The 20,079-nt window shown below is 45.5% G+C and overlaps 1 long non-coding RNA gene across 1 annotated transcript; it reads right to left on the bottom strand.

Moving 5' to 3' along the window:
• Nucleotides 1-14,675: 14,675 nt before the first annotated feature.
• On the bottom strand, nt 14,676-18,438 carry LOC129818031 (uncharacterized). Its single transcript, XR_008753884.1, has 2 exons — nt 15,478-18,438; nt 14,676-15,428 (listed from the first exon to the last, which is right to left on the bottom strand). It is a non-coding gene; the product is annotated as an uncharacterized LOC129818031 (long non-coding RNA).
• Nucleotides 18,439-20,079: the final 1,641 nt, after the last annotated feature.

Here is a 20,079-nt window from a genome sequence, read left to right as displayed (position 1 = left end):
TTACGCTTCCCTCAGGGCGAAGCTGATGGATTACGCTTCCCTCAGGGCGAATCTGATGGATTACGCTTCCCTCAGGGCGAAGCTGATGGATTACGCTTCCCCCAGGGCGAAGCTGATGGATTACGCTTCCCTCAGGGCGAAGCTGATGGATTACGCTTCCCCCAGGGCGAAGCTGATGGATTACGCTTCCCTCAGGGCGAAGCTGATGGATTACGCTTCCCTCAGGGCGAAGCTGATGGATTACGCTTCCCTCAGGGCGAAGCTGATAGATTACGCTTCCCCCAGGGCGAAGCTGATGGATTACGCTTCCCTCAGGGCGAAGCTGATGGATTACGCTTCCCTCAGGGCGAAGCTGATGGATTACGCTTCCCTCAGGGCGAAGCTGATGGATTACGCTTCCCCCAGGGCGAAGCTGATGGTGGAAAATCTCCTTCATATCCAAGTCTGAAGCCACTGAATTCCTAGCAGAGAATAACCTCGCCAGAAAAGACACCGGTCCACACAGCTATCGGGACATGCCTGGTGTTCAAAAACAAAACAATGGATAGAATGGTAAGACTCTGTCCGACTACCAACAAACAAGCAAAGTTATTATTAAGTAAATAATTATTCTCCGTATGAGAAGTGGAGAGCCCTAGAGAGGACCTGTAGGTTAGTCCCTTTGTTCAGGAAGTCTATTATGTTGCCTGCTGAAAGAACTTTGACGCTACAGGACTGATTTGATTAGTCCACTATTACCCCGGATGTACTCTTATTAAGGAGCCTGCCATTACTCCTTAAGGACCTTAGTTGATATTTTCAGAGGTAGACTGAGTCTAGCAACCAAAACAGCGAAATACTCCATCTAAACGATGAATCGATCATAAATTACGATACGGTTCTAGAAAAATAAAGCCCTTTACTTTCATATCACATAAAAAAAATATTTCACAAATGGAAAATATACACTTACTGTACACAGTTTTAACCATCTTCATCACTGTTGCAGCAGACAGTATTTATCAGGTAGAAACACGTTTCTGGCAGCCTTTCTCCATTACACACAGGTGTTCTGAGCATTGCTAGATAGCTAATTAGCACAGGTGGTCACGCTGTCTCTGTCTGTCTTCCATAAACACGCGCTTTAAAACCTGTTTGGGATAGGGGGCAGCATTTTCATGTTCGGATGAAAAGCGTGCCCAGAGTAAACTGCCTGCTACTCAGGCCCAGAAGCTAATATATGCATGTTATATGCATTTTAGTACATTTGGATAGAAAAAACTCTGAAATTTCTAAAACTGTTTGAATGATGTCTGTGAGTATAGCAGAACTCATATGGCAGGTGAAAACCTGAGAAAAATCCAACCAGGAAGTGGGAAATCTGAGATTTGTAGTTTTTCAAGTCATTGCCTTTTGAATATACAGTGTCTATGGCAGGGGTGTCAAACTCATTCCACGGAGGGCCTAGTGTCTGCAGGTTTTTGGTTTTTCCTTTCAATAAAGCCCTAGACAACCAGGTGTGGGGAGTTCCTAACTAATTAGTGATGTTAATTCATCAATCAAGTATAAGGGAGGAGTGAAAACCCGCAGACACTCAGCCCCCCGTGGAATGAGTTTGACACCTGTGGTCTATGGGGTCATATTGCACTTCCTAAGGCTTCCACTAGATGTCAACGGTCTTTAGAACCTTGTTTCAGGCTTCTACTATGAAGGGGGAGCGAATAAGAGCTGTTTGACTAAGGGGTCTGGCAGAATGCCATGAGCTCAGTCACGCGTTCGGCCGTGAGAGCGAGCTCTGTTCCTTTTCATTTCTAAAGACAAAGGAATTGTCCGGTTGGAATATTATTGAAGATTTATGGTAAAAACATCATAAAGATGGATTTTATACATCGTTTGACATGTTTCTACGAACTGTAATAGAACTTTTTTGACTTTTCGTCGGGACTTTCGTATAGACTTGCCCGCACCTTGCGAATTTCGATTGGTGAACTAAACGAGCTAACAAAAGTGTTTGGACATAAAGATGAACTTTATCGAACAAAACAAACATTTATTGTGGAACTGGGATTCCTGGGAGTGCATTCTGATGAAGATCATCAACGGTAAGTTAATATTTATAATGCTATTTCTGACTTTTACTGACTCCACAACATGGCGGGTAACTGTATGGCTTGTTTTTGTAGCTTAGCGCTGTACTCAGATTACTGCATGGTGTGCTTTTTCTGTAAAGCTTTTTTGAAATCTGACACAGCGGTTGCATTAAGGAGAAGTATATCTTTAATTCTATGCAAAACCTTGTGTCTTTAATCAACGTTTATGATGAGTATTTCTGTAAATTGATGTGGCTCTATGCAAATTCGCCGGATGTTTTCGAGGCACAACATTACTGAACATAACGCGACAATGTACCAAACTTCTAACTGCTGTCTAAAGATACTCTGAATGCTTGGCTATGAAAAGCCAACTGACATTTACTCATGAAGTACTGACCTGTTTCACCCTCTACAACCACGGATTATTATTTGACCCTGCTGGACATCTATGAATGTTTAAACATCTTGAATAACAATCTGGCCTTAGTGGCCATGTACTCCGATAATCTACACCCGGCACAGCCAGAAGAGGACTGGCCACCCCTCAGAGCCTAGGTTTCTTCCTAGGTTCCTGTCTTTCTAGGGAGTTTTTCCTAGCCACCGTGCTTCTACATCTGCATTGCATACTGTTTAGGGGTTTTAGGCTGGGTTTCTGTACAAGCACTTTGTGACATCTGCTGATGTAAAAAAGGGTTTTATAAATACATTTGATTGATTGATATCTGCTCCTCTCCTAACTCCACCAAGATATGAAACATGAGTTCAGAAGATCATTGTAAGTACACATCCTTGCGACATGGGGCCGTGCATTATCTAATGCTAAAACATGAGTTCAGAAGATCATTGTAAGTACACATCCTTGCGACATGGGGCCGTGCATTATCTAATGCTGAAACATGAGTTGATGGAGGTGGATGAATTGCATAACAAGGATCTCGTCACGGTATCTCTATACATTTAAATTGCCATCGATAAAATGTAATTGTGTTCGTTGTCCGTAGCTTATGCCTGACCATACCATCATCCCACAGCCACCATGGGGCACTCTGTTCCTAACGCTGACATCAGAAAACCGCTCACTCACACGACGCCATACACGTGGTTTGTGGTTGTGAGGCCGGTTGGACGTACTGCCAAATTCTCTAAAATGATGTTGGTTTATGGTAGAGAAAATAACATTAAGTTCAGCTCCCTAAATACTTGAGACATCTGTGGCATTGTGTTGTGTGACAAAATGGCACATTTTAGAGTGGCCTTTTATTGTCCAAAGCACAAGGTGCACCTGTGTAGTGATCATGCTGTTTAATCAGGTTCTTGATATGCCACACCATTCAGGTGGATGGATTATCTTGGCAAAGGATAAATGCTCACTAACAGAGGTGTAAACAAATTTGTGCACAACATTTGAGAGAAATACTTGTGCGAATGAACCATTTCTGGTATCATTTATTTCAGCTCATGAGATGTATGTTGTGTTTATATTTTTGATCAGTATAAATCCTATATTGTGTACTTAAAAATGTGTCTATTTCAGCCACACAGCCATGCATGCTCAAAGAAAGGGACCGCCTGTAAGGGCTGTCGTTCTCCTCTTCCTCGGACGAGGAGAGGAGAGAAGGATCAGTAGACCAAAATGCAGCATTTGGGAAATAAGTCATCTCTTTATTTAACACGACGATGGCAACACGAAAAACAAAACACTTTCAAAATACAAAACAAGAAAACGACGTAGACAAAAAACCTGAACATGAACTTACATAACTAACGTAAAACTCACGGACAGGAACAGACTACATCAAAACGAAACAAACAGCCAAACAGTCCCGTATGGTACATACATTCGACGACACGGAAGACAATCACCCACAAACAAACAGTGAGAACACCCTACCTAAATATGACTCTTAATTAGAGGAGAACGCAAAACACCTGCCTCTAATTAAGAGCCATACCAGGCAACCAAAACCAACATAGAAACAGAAAACATAGACTGCCCACCCAAAACACACGCCCTGACCATAAACACATACAAAAACAACATAAAACAGGTCAGGACCGTTACAGAACCCCCCCCTCAAGGTGCGAACGCCGGGCGCACCAGCACAAAGTCCAGGGGAGGGTCTGGGTGGGCAGTTGACCACGGTGGTGGCTCAGGCTCTGGACGCTGTCCCCACACCACCATAGTCACTCCCCGCTTCTGTCTTCCCCTCCCAATGACCACCCTAAAACTAACATCCCCTAAATGAACGGCCAGCACCGGGACAAGGGGCAGCACCGGGACAAGGGGCAGCACCGGGACAAGGGGCAGCACCGGGACAAGGGGCAGCACCGGGACAAGGGGTAGCACCGGGACAAGGGGCAGCACCGGGACAAGGGGCAGCACCAGGATAAGGGGCAGCACCAGGATAAGGGGCAGGTCCCGGCTGAGATACTCTGGCAGATCCTGGCTGAGGGACTCTGGCAGATCCTGGCTGAGGGACTCTGGCAGGTCCTGGCTGAGGGACTCTGGCAGGTCCTGGCTGAGGGACTCTGGCAGGTCCTGGCTGAGGGACTCTGGCAGGTCCTGGCTGAGGGACTCTGGCAGGTCCTGGCTGAGGGACTCTGGCAGGTCCTGGCTGAGGGACTCTGGCAGGTCCTGGCTGAGGGACTCTGGCAGGTCCTGGCTGGACGGCTCTGGCAGGTCCTGGCTGGACGGCTCTGGCAGGTCCTGGCTGGACGGCTCTGGCAGGTCCTGGCTGGACGGCTCTGGCAGGTCCTGGCTGGACGGCTCTGGCAGGTCCTGGCTGGACGGCTCTGGCAGGTCCTGGCTGGACGGCTCTGGCAGGTCCTGGCTGGACGGCTCTGGCAGGTCCTGGCTGGACGGCTCTGGCAGGTCCTGGCTGGACGGCTCTGGCAGGCCCTGGCTGGACGGCTCTGGCAGGTCCTGGCTGGACGGTTCTGGCAGGTCCTGGCTGGACGGCTCTGGCAGGTCATAGCAGGACGGCTCTGGCAGGTCATAGCAGGACGGCTCTGGCAGGTCATAGCAGGACGGCTCTGGCAGGTCATAGCAGGACGGCTCTGGCTGGTCATGGCAGGACGGCTCTGGCTGGTCATGGCAGGACGGCTCTGGCTGGTCATGGCAGGACGGCTCTGGCTGGTCATGGCAGGACGGCTCTGTAGGAAGGAGAAGGAGAGACAGCCTGGTGCGTGGTATAGGCACTGGCTGCGCTGGAGAGGAGGAAACAGCTGGAGAGAGAACCCGGAGAGACAACCTGGTACGGGGGGCTGCCACCGGAGGACTGGTACATGGAGGTGGCACCGGGTCTACCGGACCGTGAAGGAGGACACGTGCTCTTGAGCACCGAGCCTGCCCAACCTTACCAGGTTGAATGGTGCCCGTAGCCCTGCCAGTGCGGCGAGGTGGAATAGCCCGCACTGGGCTATACTGGCAAACCGGGGACACCACTCGTAAGGCTGGTGCCATGTATGCCGGCCCGAGGAGACGCACTGGTGGCCAGATGCGTTGGGGCGGCTTCATGACATCCAGTTCGATGCCCAACTTAGCCCTCCCAGTGCGGCAAGGTGGAATAGCCCGCACTGGGCTAAGCACGCGTACTGGGGACACCGTGCGCTTTACCGCATAACACGGTGTCTTACCAGTACGACGCCTTCTACCTCCACGGTAAGCACGGGGAGTTGGCTCGGGTATCCTACCCGGCTTTGCCACACTCCTCGTGTGGCCCCCCCCAAGAAATTTTTGGGTCTGACTCATGGGCTCCCAACCGCGTCGCCGCGCTGCCTCCTCATACCAGCGCCTCTCAGCCTTCGCTGCTTCCAACTCCTCCTTGGGACGGCGATATTCCCCTGGCTGAGCCCAGGGTCCTCTACCGTCCAGGATCTCCTCCCAAGTCCAGGAGTCCTTGTTGCTCTGTTGAGCATTCCCTTGCCGCTTGGTCCTAGTTTGGTGGGTGATTCTGTAAGGGCTGTCGTTCTCCTCTTCCTCGGACGAGGAGAGGAGAGAAGGATCAGTAGACCAAAATGCAGCATTTGGGAAATAAGCCATCTCTTTATTTAACACGACGATGGCAACACGAAAAACAAAACACTTTCAAAATACAAAACAAGAAAACGACGTAGACGAAAAACCTGAACATGAACTTACATAACTAACGTAAAACTCACGGACAGGAACAGACTACATCAAAACGAAACGAACAGCCAAACAGTCCCGTATGGTACATACATTCGACGACACGGAAGACAATCACCCACAAACAAACAGTGCGAACACCCTACCTAAATATGACTCTTAATTAGAGGAGAACGCAAAACACCTGCCTCTAATTAAGAGCCATACCAGGCAACCAAAACCAACATAGAAACAGAAAACATAGACTGCCCACCCAAAACACACGCCCTGACCATAAACACATACAAAAACAACATAAAACAGGTCAGGACCGTTACACCGCCGAATGCTGAAGCGCGTAGTGAGTAAAAATCGTCTGTCCTCGAATTGCAACACTCACGACGAAGTTCCAAACTGCCTCTGGAAGCAACGTCAGCACAAGAACTGTTGGTCGGGAGCTTCATGAAGTGGGTTTCCATGGCAGAGCAGCAGCACACAAGCATCAGCTGGAGGGGTGTAAAGCTCACCGCTATTGTATACTGGAGCAGTGGAAACCCGTTCTGTTACGTTCAATGAGGACAATTGTAAGGAGTCAGGCGAAGAGAGCAAAGGTAATGGGGAAAAACCACTCTTTAATGTCCAACCAGATGAACAACTGGTAACGTCAAAAACATTTGGCGTAAAAATCCGACTGGAATAAAGTACACACTGGAAAAATAACTCCCAGACTGTGGAAAGCCCCAACATACATAAACAACCTCATACAAAACGGAAAAGATAAGCCCCGGGCTAAACGAACTTAAATAGCACCACCCTAACAACCAAACAATAAACAGGTGAAATCAATTAGTCAAAACCAAACGAAAAGGAAAAAGGGATCGGTGGCAGCTAGTAGACCGGCGACGACGACCGCCGAGCGCCACTCGAACAGGAAGGGAAGCCACCTTCGGTAATACTCGTTACACGTTCTCTGTAGTGATTAATCGAGCTTCACCATCTGGCAGTCCAAGGACATATGTGGGTTTTGGCGGATGCCAGGAGAACGCAACCTGCCTCAATGCATACTGCAAACTGTAAAGTTTGATGGAGGAGGAATAATGGTCTGGGGCTGTTTTTTCATGGTTCGGGTTCCTTAGTTTCAGTGAATAGAAATGTTGATTCTACAGTTTACAATCACATTCTAGACGATTCTGTTCTTCCAATTTTGTGGCAACAGTTTGAGGAAGGCCATTTCCTGTTTCAGCATGGTCTATACAGAAATGGTTGGTTGAGATTGGCGTGGAAGAACTTGACTTGCCTGCACAAAGCCCTGACTTCAACCCCATCGAACACCTTTGGGATGAACTGGAACGCCGGCTGCGAGCCAGGCCTATTCGCCCAACATCAGTGCCCAACCTCACTAATGCTTGTGGCTGAATGGAAGCAAGTCCCCAGCAACAATGTTCCAACATCTAGTAAAAAGCCTTCCCAGAAGAGTGGAGGCTGTCATAGCAGCAAAGAGGGGGACCAACTCCATACTAATACCCATGGCTTTGGAATGAGATGTTTGACGAGCAGGTGTCCACATACTTTTGGTCATGTAGTGTATATCTGACCGTAGGAAGTAATCTGATATTGTAGACCATTATTCTACAGTGTCTTTTCTCATAAAATTCCTAAGTACTTTATTGGCGCTAAAAGGAAATGGTGATTAAATCTGGCAAAATTGTGCAAGACAGATATTGATGCGTTTGTTAGTACGACATTGCCAAGTCTATATTAATGTTCTTCTTCAAAAACTATGCCAACCAAAATTCTAACAAGACACTAGACATTGACTGCCCACTCTTCCGTAGGAGACTTCACTATATCTATTGATGACAGGAAATCATTATTAGGGATAGTACATCATTACCAGAAGAACAACTGGAAAATAACAGGATAAGTTAGTCACCATGTTCCCCGGACTCCCTGTTGAAACACAAGGTGGTCCTGGCCTGCACAGTGCCCTGACTTCTAGATATGCAGCTACTGAACCAGACTTAGCCCGGTAGCCTGCTAACCATGCAGCTAATGAACCAGATTTAGCCCAGTAGCCTGCTAACCATGCAGCTAATGAACCAGACTTAGCCCGGTAGCCTGCTAACCATGCAGCTAATGAACCAGACTTAGCCCAGTAGCCTGCTAACCATGCAGCTAATGAACCAGACTTAGCCCGGTAGCCTGCTAACCATGCAGCTAATGAACAAGACTTAGGCTGGTAGCCTGTTAGCAATGTAGCTAATTAACCAGACTTAGGCTGGTAGCCTGCTAGCAATGTAGCTAATTAACCAGCCTTAGCCTGTTAGCTCACTAGCCATGCAGCCATTGAACCAGACTTAGCATGTTAGCCCGCTAGCCAAGCAGCCAATGAACCAGACTTAGGCTGTTAGCCAGCTAGCCATGCAGCCAATGAACCAGTCTTAGCCTGTTAGCCATGTAATCAAATTAACAAGTATTTTTATGTTAGCCTTCTAGCCATGATGCAGCAATTAAATTAACAAGTATTTTTATGTTAGCCTGTTAGCCATGATGTAGCTATTAAATGAACAAGTCTTAACCTGTTAGCCATGATGCAGCTATTAAATGAACAAGTATATGCCTGTTAGCCATTATGCGGCAATTAAATGAACAAATCTTAGCCTGTTAGCCATGATGCTGCCTGTCAGCCTGTTAGCCTGAGCCATGATGCAGCAATTAAATGAACAAGTATTAGCCTGTTAGCCGTGTTGCAGCAATTAAATGAACAAGTATTAGCCTGTTAGCCATGATGCAGCCTGTTAGCCTGAGCAATGATGCAGCTAAAGTGTGCGTGTGCGTGTGTGCATGTGCGTGTGCGCGCGTGTGTGTGTCTATGACCCAGAAAGGAGGTGGTTGATCACACCATAGCTACTGGTAGTAAATACAGGCTAATGCATGAACAGGCCGAGGTCAGAGGTCATGTGACAGCACATGTGTCCCCCAAATAACACCCTTTCCCCTATGGGGTCCTGGTATTAAAGTAGTGCACTACAGATCCCTATGGGGTCCTGGTATTAAAGTAGTGCACTACAGATCCCTATGGGTCCCTGGTAGTAAAGTAGTGCACTACAGATCCCTATGGGGTCCTGGTATTAAAGTAGTGCACTACAGATCCCTATGGGCCCCTGGTATTAAAGTAGTGCACTACATATCCCTATGGGGTCCTGGTATTAAAGTAGTGCACTACATATCCCTATGGGGTCCTGGTATTAAAGTAGTGCACTACATATCCCTATGGGTCCCTGGTAGTAAAGTAGTGCACTACATATCCCTATGGGGTCCTGGTAGTAAAGTAGTGCACTACAGATCCCTATGGGGTCCTGGTATTAAAGTAGTGCACTACAGATCACTATGGGGTGCTGGTAGTAAAGTAGTGCACTACAGATCCCTATGGGGTCCTGGTATTAAAGTAGTGCACTACAGATCCCTATGGGCCCCTGGTAGTAAAGTAGTGCACTACAGATCCCTATGGGGTCCCTGGTAGTAAAGTAGTGCATTACAGATCCCTATGGGGTCCTGGTAGTAAAGTAGTGCACTACAGATCCCTATGGGTCCCTGGTAGTAAAGTAGTGCACTACAGATCCCTATGGGGTCCTGGTATTAAAGTAGTGCACTACAGATCCCTATGGGGTCCCTGGTATTAAAGTAGTGCACTACAGATCCCTATGGGTCCCTGGTATTAAAGTAGTGCACTACAGATCCCTATGGGTCCCTGGTAGTAAAGTAGTGCACTACAGATCCCTATGGGTCCCTGGTATTAAAGTAGTGCACTACAGATCCCTATGGGGTCCTGGTAGTAAAGTAGTGCACTACAGATCCCTATGGGGTCCTGGTATTAAAGTAGTGCACTACAGATCCCTATGGGGTCCCTGGTAGTAAAGTAGTGCACTACAGATCCCTATGGGTCCCTGGTAGTAAAGTAGTGCACTACAGATCCCTATGGGTCCCTGGTAGTAAAGTAGTACACTACAGATCCCTATGGGGTCCTGGTATTAAAGTAGTACACTACAGATCCCTATGGGGTCCTGGTATTAAAGTAGTGCACTACAGATCCCTATGGGGTCCTGGTAGTAAAGTAGTGCACTACAGAGCCCTATGGGGTCCTGGTAGTAAAGTAGTGCACTACAGATCCCTATGGGGTCCTGGTAGTAAAGTAGTGCACTACAGATCCCTATGGGGTCTCTGGTCGTAAAGTAGTGCACTACAGATCCCTATGGGTCCCTGGTAGTAAAGTAGTGCACTACAGATCCCTATGGGTCCCTGGTAGTAAAGTAGTACACTACAGATCCCTATGGGGTCCTGGTATTAAAGTAGTACACTACAGATCCCTATGGGGTCCTGGTATTAAAGTAGTGCACTACAGATCCCTATGGGGTCCTGGTATTAAAGTAGTGCACTACAGATCCCTATGGGTCCCTGGTAGTAAAGTAGTGCACTACAGATCCCTATGGGGTCCTGGTATTAAAGTAGTGCACTACAGATCCCTATGGGCCCCTGGTATTAAAGTAGTGCACTACATATCCCTATGGGGTCCTGGTATTAAAGTAGTGCACTACATATCCCTATGGGGTCCTGGTATTAAAGTAGTGCACTACATATCCCTATGGGTCCCTGGTAGTAAAGTAGTGCACTACATATCCCTATGGGGTCCTGGTAGTAAAGTAGTGCACTACAGATCCCTATGGGGTCCTGGTATTAAAGTAGTGCACTACAGATCACTATGGGGTGCTGGTAGTAAAGTAGTGCACTACAGATCCCTATGGGGTCCTGGTATTAAAGTAGTGCACTACAGATCCCTATGGGCCCCTGGTAGTAAAGTAGTGCACTACAGATCCCTATGGGGTCCCTGGTAGTAAAGTAGTGCATTACAGATCCCTATGGGGTCCTGGTAGTAAAGTAGTGCACTACAGATCCCTATGGGTCCCTGGTAGTAAAGTAGTGCACTACAGATCCCTATGGGGTCCTGGTATTAAAGTAGTGCACTACAGATCCCTATGGGGTCCCTGGTATTAAAGTAGTGCACTACAGATCCCTATGGGTCCCTGGTATTAAAGTAGTGCACTACAGATCCCTATGGGTCCCTGGTAGTAAAGTAGTGCACTACAGATCCCTATGGGTCCCTGGTATTAAAGTAGTGCACTACAGATCCCTATGGGGTCCTGGTAGTAAAGTAGTGCACTACAGATCCCTATGGGGTCCTGGTATTAAAGTAGTGCACTACAGATCCCTATGGGGTCCCTGGTAGTAAAGTAGTGCACTACAGATCCCTATGGGTCCCTGGTAGTAAAGTAGTGCACTACAGATCCCTATGGGTCCCTGGTAGTAAAGTAGTACACTACAGATCCCTATGGGGTCCTGGTATTAAAGTAGTACACTACAGATCCCTATGGGGTCCTGGTATTAAAGTAGTGCACTACAGATCCCTATGGGGTCCTGGTAGTAAAGTAGTGCACTACAGAGCCCTATGGGGTCCTGGTAGTAAAGTAGTGCACTACAGATCCCTATGGGGTCCTGGTAGTAAAGTAGTGCACTACAGATCCCTATGGGGTCTCTGGTCGTAAAGTAGTGCACTACAGATCCCTATGGGGTCCCTGGTATTAAAGTAGTGCACTACAGATCCCTATGGGGTCCCTGGTAGTAAAGTAGTGCACTACAGATCCCTATGGGTCCCTGGGAGTAAAGTAGTTCACTACAGATCCCTATGGGGTCCCTGGTATTAAAGTAGTGCACTACAGATCCCTATGGGGTCCTGGTATTAAAGTAGTGCACTACAGATCCCTATGGGGTCCTGGTATTAAAGTAGTGCACTACAGATCCCTATGGGGTCCCTGGTAGTAAAGTAGTGCACTACATATCCCTATGTGGTCCTGGTATTAAAGTAGTGCACTACATATCCCTATGGGGTCCTGGTAGTAAAGTAGTGCACTACATATCCCTATGGGGTCCTGGTATTAAAGTAGTGCACTACAGATCCCTATGGGGTCCTGGTAGTAAAGTAGTGCACTACACATCCCTATGGGGTCCCTGGTAGTAAAGTAGTGCACTACAGATCCCTATGGGGTCCTGGTATTAAAGTAGTGCACTACAGATCCCTATGGGGTCCCTGGTAGTAAAGTAGTGCACTACATATCCCTATGTGGTCCTGGTATTAAAGTAGTGCACTACATATCCCTATGGGGTCCTGGTAGTAAAGTAGTGCACTACATATCCCTATGGGGTCCTGGTATTAAAGTAGTGCACTACAGATCCCTATGGGGTCCTGGTAGTAAAGTAGTGCACTACACATCCCTATGGGGTCCCTGGTAGTAAAGTAGTGCACTACAGATCCCTATGGGGTCCTGGTATTAAAGTAGTGCACTACAGATCCCTATGGGGTCCCTGGTCAAAGTAGTGCACTACAGATCCCTATGGGGTCCTGGTAGTAAAGTAGTGCACTACAGATCCCTATGGGGTCCCTGGTAGTAAAGTAGTGCACTACAGATCCCTATGGGTCCCTGGTAGTAAAGTAGTGCACTACAGATCCCTATGGGGTCCTGGTATTAAAGTAGTGCACTACAGATCCCTATGGGTCCCTGGTAGTAAAGTAGTGCACTACAGATCCCTATGGGGTCCTGGTATTAAAGTAGTGCACTACAGATCCCTATGGGCCCCTGGTGGTAAAGTAGTGCACTACAGATCCCTATGGGGTCCTGGTATTAAAGTAGTGCACTACAGATCCCTATGGGCCCCTGGTATTAAAGTAGTGCACTACAGATCCCTATGGGGTCCCTGGTAGTAAAGTAGTGTACTACAGAGCCCTATGGGGTCCTGGTAGTAAAGTAGTGCACTACAGATCCCTATGGGGTCCTGGTATTAAAGTAGTGCAGCTCATAGATTACTGCACCTGTACATAACCCATCTACAATTTAGCCCAAACAACTACCTCTTTACCTACTGTATTTATTTATTAATTTATTTTGCTCCTTTGCACCCCATTATTTCTGTCTCTACTTTGCACTTTCTTCCAATGCAAACCAACCATTCCAGTGTTTTTTATTTTTTATTTTACTTGCTGTGTTGTACTCACTTCGCCTCCATGGCCTTTTTATATTTTATTTATTTATACATATATCTGTTTGCCTTCACCTCCCTTATCTCACCTCACTTGCTCACATTGTATATAGACTTTTTTCACTGTATTATTGACTATATGTTTGTTTTTACTCCATGTGTAACTATGTGTTGTTGTATGTGTCGAACTGCTTTGCTTTATCTTGGCCAGGTCGCAATTGTAAATGAGAACGTGTTCTCAATTTGCCTACCTGGTTAAATAAAGGTTAAATAAAAAAAATAAAAAAAAATATCCCTATGGGTCCCTGGTATTAAAGTAGTGCACTACAGATCCCTATGGGTCCCTGGTATTAAAGTAGTGCACTACAGATCCCTATGGGTCCCTGGTATTAAAGTAGTGCACTACAGATCCCTATGGGGTCCTAGTAGTAAAGTAGTGCACTACAGATCCCTATGGGGTACTGGTATTAAAGTAGTGCACTACAGATCCCTATGGGTCCCTGGTAGTAAAGTAGTGCACTACAGATCCCTATGGGCCCCTGGTAGTAAACTAGTGCACTACAGATCCCTATAGGTCCTGGTATTAAAGTAGTGCACTACAGATCCCTATGGGCCCCTGGTATTAAAGTAGTGCACTACATAGGGTATAGAGTGCCATTTGGGACACAACCTATGAGAGGAGCATGTAGGGATCAGTAGGGGAAGTCTGTCTGACCTAACAGGATTTACATAGGGTAACTTAGCCATAAATACATAAAACACTAAAGGCAGGATGTATATGCTAACTGTTAGCCTTTATAAACATGGAGAAGGGAGCATCCATCACTTTAATGACAGACTCGGCGGGTTGACAGTATTGTTACAAAACGTTATGTACAGGTATGTTAAATATACTTTGCTGTTTCGTTCAAGCGTCAGCATGAGTGACATAACTTACACGGTTAAATATAACTATTTTTTGACATACTTCTAATGAGACTATATTTGACGAGCAGCTACGACTTGAATTTCCCTGAGGACAGGTTTCTGTTATTTTTTCTTCATCAGAATTCTCTTCAACCCCGTCTTGATTTTTTTGTCCTGCTCTGTTAATCCATCTTCATTGCTCTCCATCAGGGTGACAGCAAACATATGGAAACTGACAGTCACCTTCAAGTAGTCTGTTCAAGAGAAGACAGGGCTTGACTTGCTACAGGATGTTATCACCCAGCGTTGTAAATGTCACCCTATTTACTATTTAGTGCACTAGGGCTCATAGAGATCTGGTCAAAAAGTAGTGCACTATTTAGGGAATAGGGAGCCACTTGGGACGGATCGACCTATTCTGTTTAGAGACCAGACGGCTTTGCTTCAGGTTTTCACTTCAGGTCTTCATTAATAGTGACAGATGAATACGACAAGTGACATTTTTGTATCAAAACTTTTATTTATCAAACAAACAAAAAACAAAAAGAATACACCATTGAAATAACAGTTGTCTATATAAAACAAAAGGAACAGTGGAACTGCTTGCTCTACAGCATATTACAAAACCAGCATACAACGTTGTGGGTAGAAACAGCCTAGGAGAAGAAGAAGAAGAAGAGTTATTCTTACTCTATATAATAATAAAGTATGTTTTATAATGTCTTGTTCCCCTTTCTTCATTTCAAATGAACCAACAAAAAAAAAATGTACACTTTAATATTGCAATCTCTAAATCTAATTTGGTTAACAATTCTAAAAATTGGAAATATTTTAAGGATTAATTCAATATACATGTACTTTAGGGACTTCTATCTGGATATTTCACCTTCCCAACAGTCATCAGAGTGTTCAGTGGGTAAAAACTCCGGTCCTTGTATTGTAACTAGTACTGTTGCATACACGACCACGTGATAGTTAGGAACCACCATCTATCTATTACCTCACCCCCAGCCTGGTATCTGTCACCTGTCTCCACCTCACCCCAGCCTGCTATCTGTCACCTGTCTCCACCTCACCCCAGCCTGCTATCTGTCTCTAACTATACCTAATCTCACTGTCACCTCCGTCTCCACCTCACCCCAGCCTGCTATCTGTCTCTAACTATACCTAATCTCACTGTCACCTGTCTCCACCTCACCCCAGCCTGCTATCTGTCACCTGTCTCCACCTCACCCCAGCCTGCTATCTGTCACCTGTCACCTGTCTCCACCTCACCCCAGCCTGGTATCTGTCACCTGTCACCTGTCTCCACCTCACCCCAGCCTGCTATCTGTCTCTAACTATACCTAATCTCACTGTCACCTGTCCCCACCTCACCCCAGCCTGGTATCTGTCTCTAACTATACCTAATCTCACTGTCACCTGTCTCCACCTCACCCCAGCCTGCTATCTGTCTCTAACTATGCCTAATCTCACTGTCACCTGTCTCCACCTCACCCCAGCCTGGTATCTCTCTAACTATACCTAATCTCACTGTCACCAGTCTCCACCTCACCCCAGCCTGCTACCTGTCACCTGTCTCCACCTCACCCCAGCCTGCTATCTGTCTCTAACTATACCTGTATTGTAGGTCTATAAAACATGTAGAATACAGGTATAGTCATGACAGTAAATTGCAGCACCACCCAACTCATGGGTTATACCCATAGCCTATCATCCATAACAGTTTATAACCATAGCCTATCATCCATAACAGATTATAACCATAACATATCATGTAGAACAGGTTATAACCATAGCCTATCATCCATAACAGATTATAACCATAACATATCATGTAGAACAGGTTATAACCATAGCCTATCATCCATAACAGATTATAACCATAACATATCATGTAGAACAGGTTATAACCATAGCCTATCATCCATAACAGATTATAACCATAGCCTATCATCCATAACAGATTATAACCATAACATATCATGTAGAACAGGTTATAACCATAGCCTATCATCCATAACAGATTATAACCACAACATATCATGTAGAACAGGTTATAACCATAGCCTATCATCCATAACAGATTATAACCATAACATATCATGTAGAACAGGTTATAACCATAGCATATCATCCATAACAGATTATAACCATAGCATATCATGTAGAACAGGTTATAACCATAGCCTTTAATCCATAACAGGTTATAGCCTATCGTCCATAAGAGGTTATAACCATAGCCTTTAATCTATAACAGGTTATAGCCTATCGTCCATAAGAGGTTATAACCATAGCCTTTAATCTATAACAGGTTATAGCTTATCGTCCATAAGAGGTTATAACCATAGCCTTTAATCTATAACAGGTTATAGCCTATCGTCCATAAGAGGTTATAACCATAGCCTTTAATCTATAACAGGTTATAGCCTATCGTCCATAAGAGGTTATAACCATAGCCTTTAATCTATAACAGGTTATAGCCTATCGTCCATAAGAGGTTTTAACCTTAGCCTTTAATCTATAACAGGTTATAGCCTATCGTCCATAAGCGGTTATAACCATAGGCTTTAATCTATAACAGGTGTTTGAAGACCACATTCGTTGGGTGGTTGGGTGCTCCGAACCCTTTTTAAATGGCACAGTGATCTCTCATTAGTAAAACCCAATATCCCATTATCTCACAGACACACCGGCTCTCTCGTCAGCACATTTGGCTAAATGAAGGTCACATTGAGAGGAGTCCCAAAAGGTACCCTGTTCCCTATGGGGGGTCCTGGTCAAAAGTAGTACACTGCGTATGAAATAGGGTGTAATTTGGGACTCAAACCTTGAATCTCTCTATGTTTCTAAACAGAGAACAGAGAACACTTCTTGTCCCTATCTTGTCCGGTCCAGTCCTGACTGGGAAAAAGTCTCAGAGCACAGCTAGCTATCGCAAACTCTTGGTCTTTTCAAATTTACGACAAACTTTCAACTTCAAATGTTGAGTTGTTATTCAAATATATAGACAATGTAGTCAGTTGGTCTATGTTGTTGGCCATGATACGTGTCTAGGTCATTTCGCAGCTCAAAGTTACTGTGAATGTGTGTTACTTTTCTGAGAAGAAGTGCTACCCAGTACAGTGTCTTAACTAGGACCGGAGTAACGCCGTGTGACTCTATCCTAAAATGGATACCGTAATCCTGAAGTGGCTGATGGGAGAATGACAACAGGAAGGGGCTATTTGATGGGACAGACATTGAGAAAACAGACTTGCATACGTTTTTCCTATTTGTTTTTTGTTTTTGTCTTAAGCTAAACTACATTTTCCTTGAATGATGAAATTGTTTTTCATAAATAAATAAAAGGGTAATGCTGTAAATAATATATTAAATGTAAATCATATAAAGTTCCCCTGAACCACAAAGTCAATGAGTTAACTAGCAATTTGTCCTTCAATTGCTCTATGGAACAGTACAATATAATACAAATTTAAAAAAAGCATGGGTTGCATCTCAACTGGCATCCTGTGCTATATATAGTGCACTACTTTTTGACCAGGGCTCCTATGGGCTCCAGCCAAATGTAGTGTACTACATAGGAAATAGAATGTCGTTTGGGACTCAATTCTATTTTCATGTTGTCTCGCTGCTCCTTTCTCTCCATGGTAAAAAATACACGCCAAAATATCGATGTTTCTGTTCGCCTGTCTGTCTTCCGGAGGAGAAGACCGTGTCGATAGAATGTCATAGATCATGTGTTACCTTGCGTTTAGGGCCAGGCAAAGAGAGGGGGGGGGGGGGGGGAGCACATTTTACGTTTTCACACAGATCTCCGTACAAATAAAGTGATCAACAAAGAGAGAAAAAACTAAGAACAAAAGGGGAAATGTATAGGCACATACAACGTCTAGATTTTTCTCAACAACAGTAGAAACAAACAAAGTCTTTTTTAAAACAGATAAAAGAGAAAAAATCAAGAACAAAAATGGCATTACGTACAAGATGAGCACACTTGACGGTTTGGTTTTGTGATGAGTCGAAAGGCTGATCTCTGAATCGTTAAACGAAGGCAGCCATTATGTGTTTCTATCCCTCTACGCTAAACCACGTGAACCTTCTCACTGACACTGACATCTATACCATAGCATTATACCACTCAGCATCGTCATTATTTTCTGGAGTCATCATTTTCTTCCCAAGAGCGCAAGTCAGACTTCTAATATTGAATAATGAATCCTGCTATTTGAAACAGTGTAATGAATTCAGTGCTTCACAACCCCCCCCCCCCCCTCCCAACCCCCCCCCCCTCCCAACCCCCCCCCCCCTCCCACCCCCCCCCCCCCCCCTCCCACCCCCCCCCTCCCCGCTCCGTTCAATCCTAAACATGTTCAGAATGCCAATGCAGCTATTCCTTTCTTTTTTGTGTTTTTTTTGTTGTCCCCAGGACAATCCATCGTCAGAAGAGAAATAGAGACTTACAAATTATAAAAGGGAGCACAGTTACCATGGGTTACCAGAGTCAAACAGGAGAATATTGATGTCCTATTTCCATGGCGATTAATGATTACGTTGTACATGTCCCCCCCCCCCCCCCCCCCCCCCCGGTGGGTTGTATTGTTAAAAAGCTAAAGGTTATGTATCTGTCCTCAGTGATACGGAGCAGTCCACGGACCACCCTGATGTAAAACAATATCACAAGTCTGGAAAAGGCTTAGAAATCGTTGCACTGCAGCGTTTGACAGAACCGCTGATGTAAAAATATATACTATTTTGGAAATCATATGCATCGTTTATCATCTATAAATGGCCCCCCTGCATTAGCATCCAAAACACCCCCTGGGGTGATCGTATCCATAACAACCCCTGGGGTGATCGTATCCATAACAACCCCTGGGGTGATCGTATCCATAACAACCCCTGGGGTGATCGAATCCTAAACAACCCCTGGGGTGATCGTATCCATAACAACCCCTGGGGTTATCGTATCCATAACAACCCCTGGGGTGATTGTATCCATAACAACCCCTGGGGTGATCGTATCCATAACAACCCCTGGGGTGATCGTATCCATAACAACCCCTGGGTGATCGTATCCATAACAACCCCTGGGGTGATCGTATCCATAACACCCCCTGGGCGATCGTATCCATAACAACCCCTGGGTGATCGTATCCATAACAACCCCTGGGCGATCGTATCCATAACAACCCATGGGTGATCGTATCCATAACAACCCATGGGTGATCGTATCCATAACAACCCCTGGGGTGATCGTATCCATAACAACCCCTGGGGTGATAGCCCTTCACAGTCAGTCAAGCTTACATACACTGAAGTACATCTCATGACAACCTTAACTGGTAAAAACTAAAGATCACCATCATCATCATCACCAATAAGCAACAAAAAGAACCCATTGGGATGGTGAATAAGGTTGTCAACAGATACGTTTTAACAGGGACCAAACTCATCGTCAATAAAGTAAATATCATATATTCATACGAAAGCCTTCCAACCACCTTGTAATACCACTTGATACCGTCTTGATTCCCAATACGTTCCAAGACCCTCCATACCTCGACTGGAACGACTGATTATAAGTCTGGTTTGGGATGTTGCTCTAATGATTTCAAAGCTACATTTTGGCAACGACCAAACAGCTGTCTGTGGTTGTGATAGGGTAGCAACATGACCAGGGCGGAGGAGTACCAAATACCAAACAGCTGTCTGTGGTTGTGATAGGGTAGCAACATGACCAGGGCAGAGGAGTACCAAATACCAAACAGCTGTCTGTGGTTGTGATAGGGTAGCAACATGACCAGGGCAGAGGAGTAAGCAGAGGAGAAGCACCATACTGTAGATGGACCTGAACAAGGAGATATGGAGAACTTTCCCCTGCAGTCTGCCATGATCCTGTAG

This window comes from Salvelinus fontinalis, chromosome 21 (assembly GCF_029448725.1).
Source record: "Salvelinus fontinalis isolate EN_2023a chromosome 21, ASM2944872v1, whole genome shotgun sequence".
Classification (NCBI taxonomy): domain Eukaryota; kingdom Metazoa; phylum Chordata; class Actinopteri; order Salmoniformes; family Salmonidae; genus Salvelinus; species Salvelinus fontinalis.
Note: the sequence above shows the minus strand (reverse complement) of the source record. Positions and strands in the feature narration are given on the sequence as shown.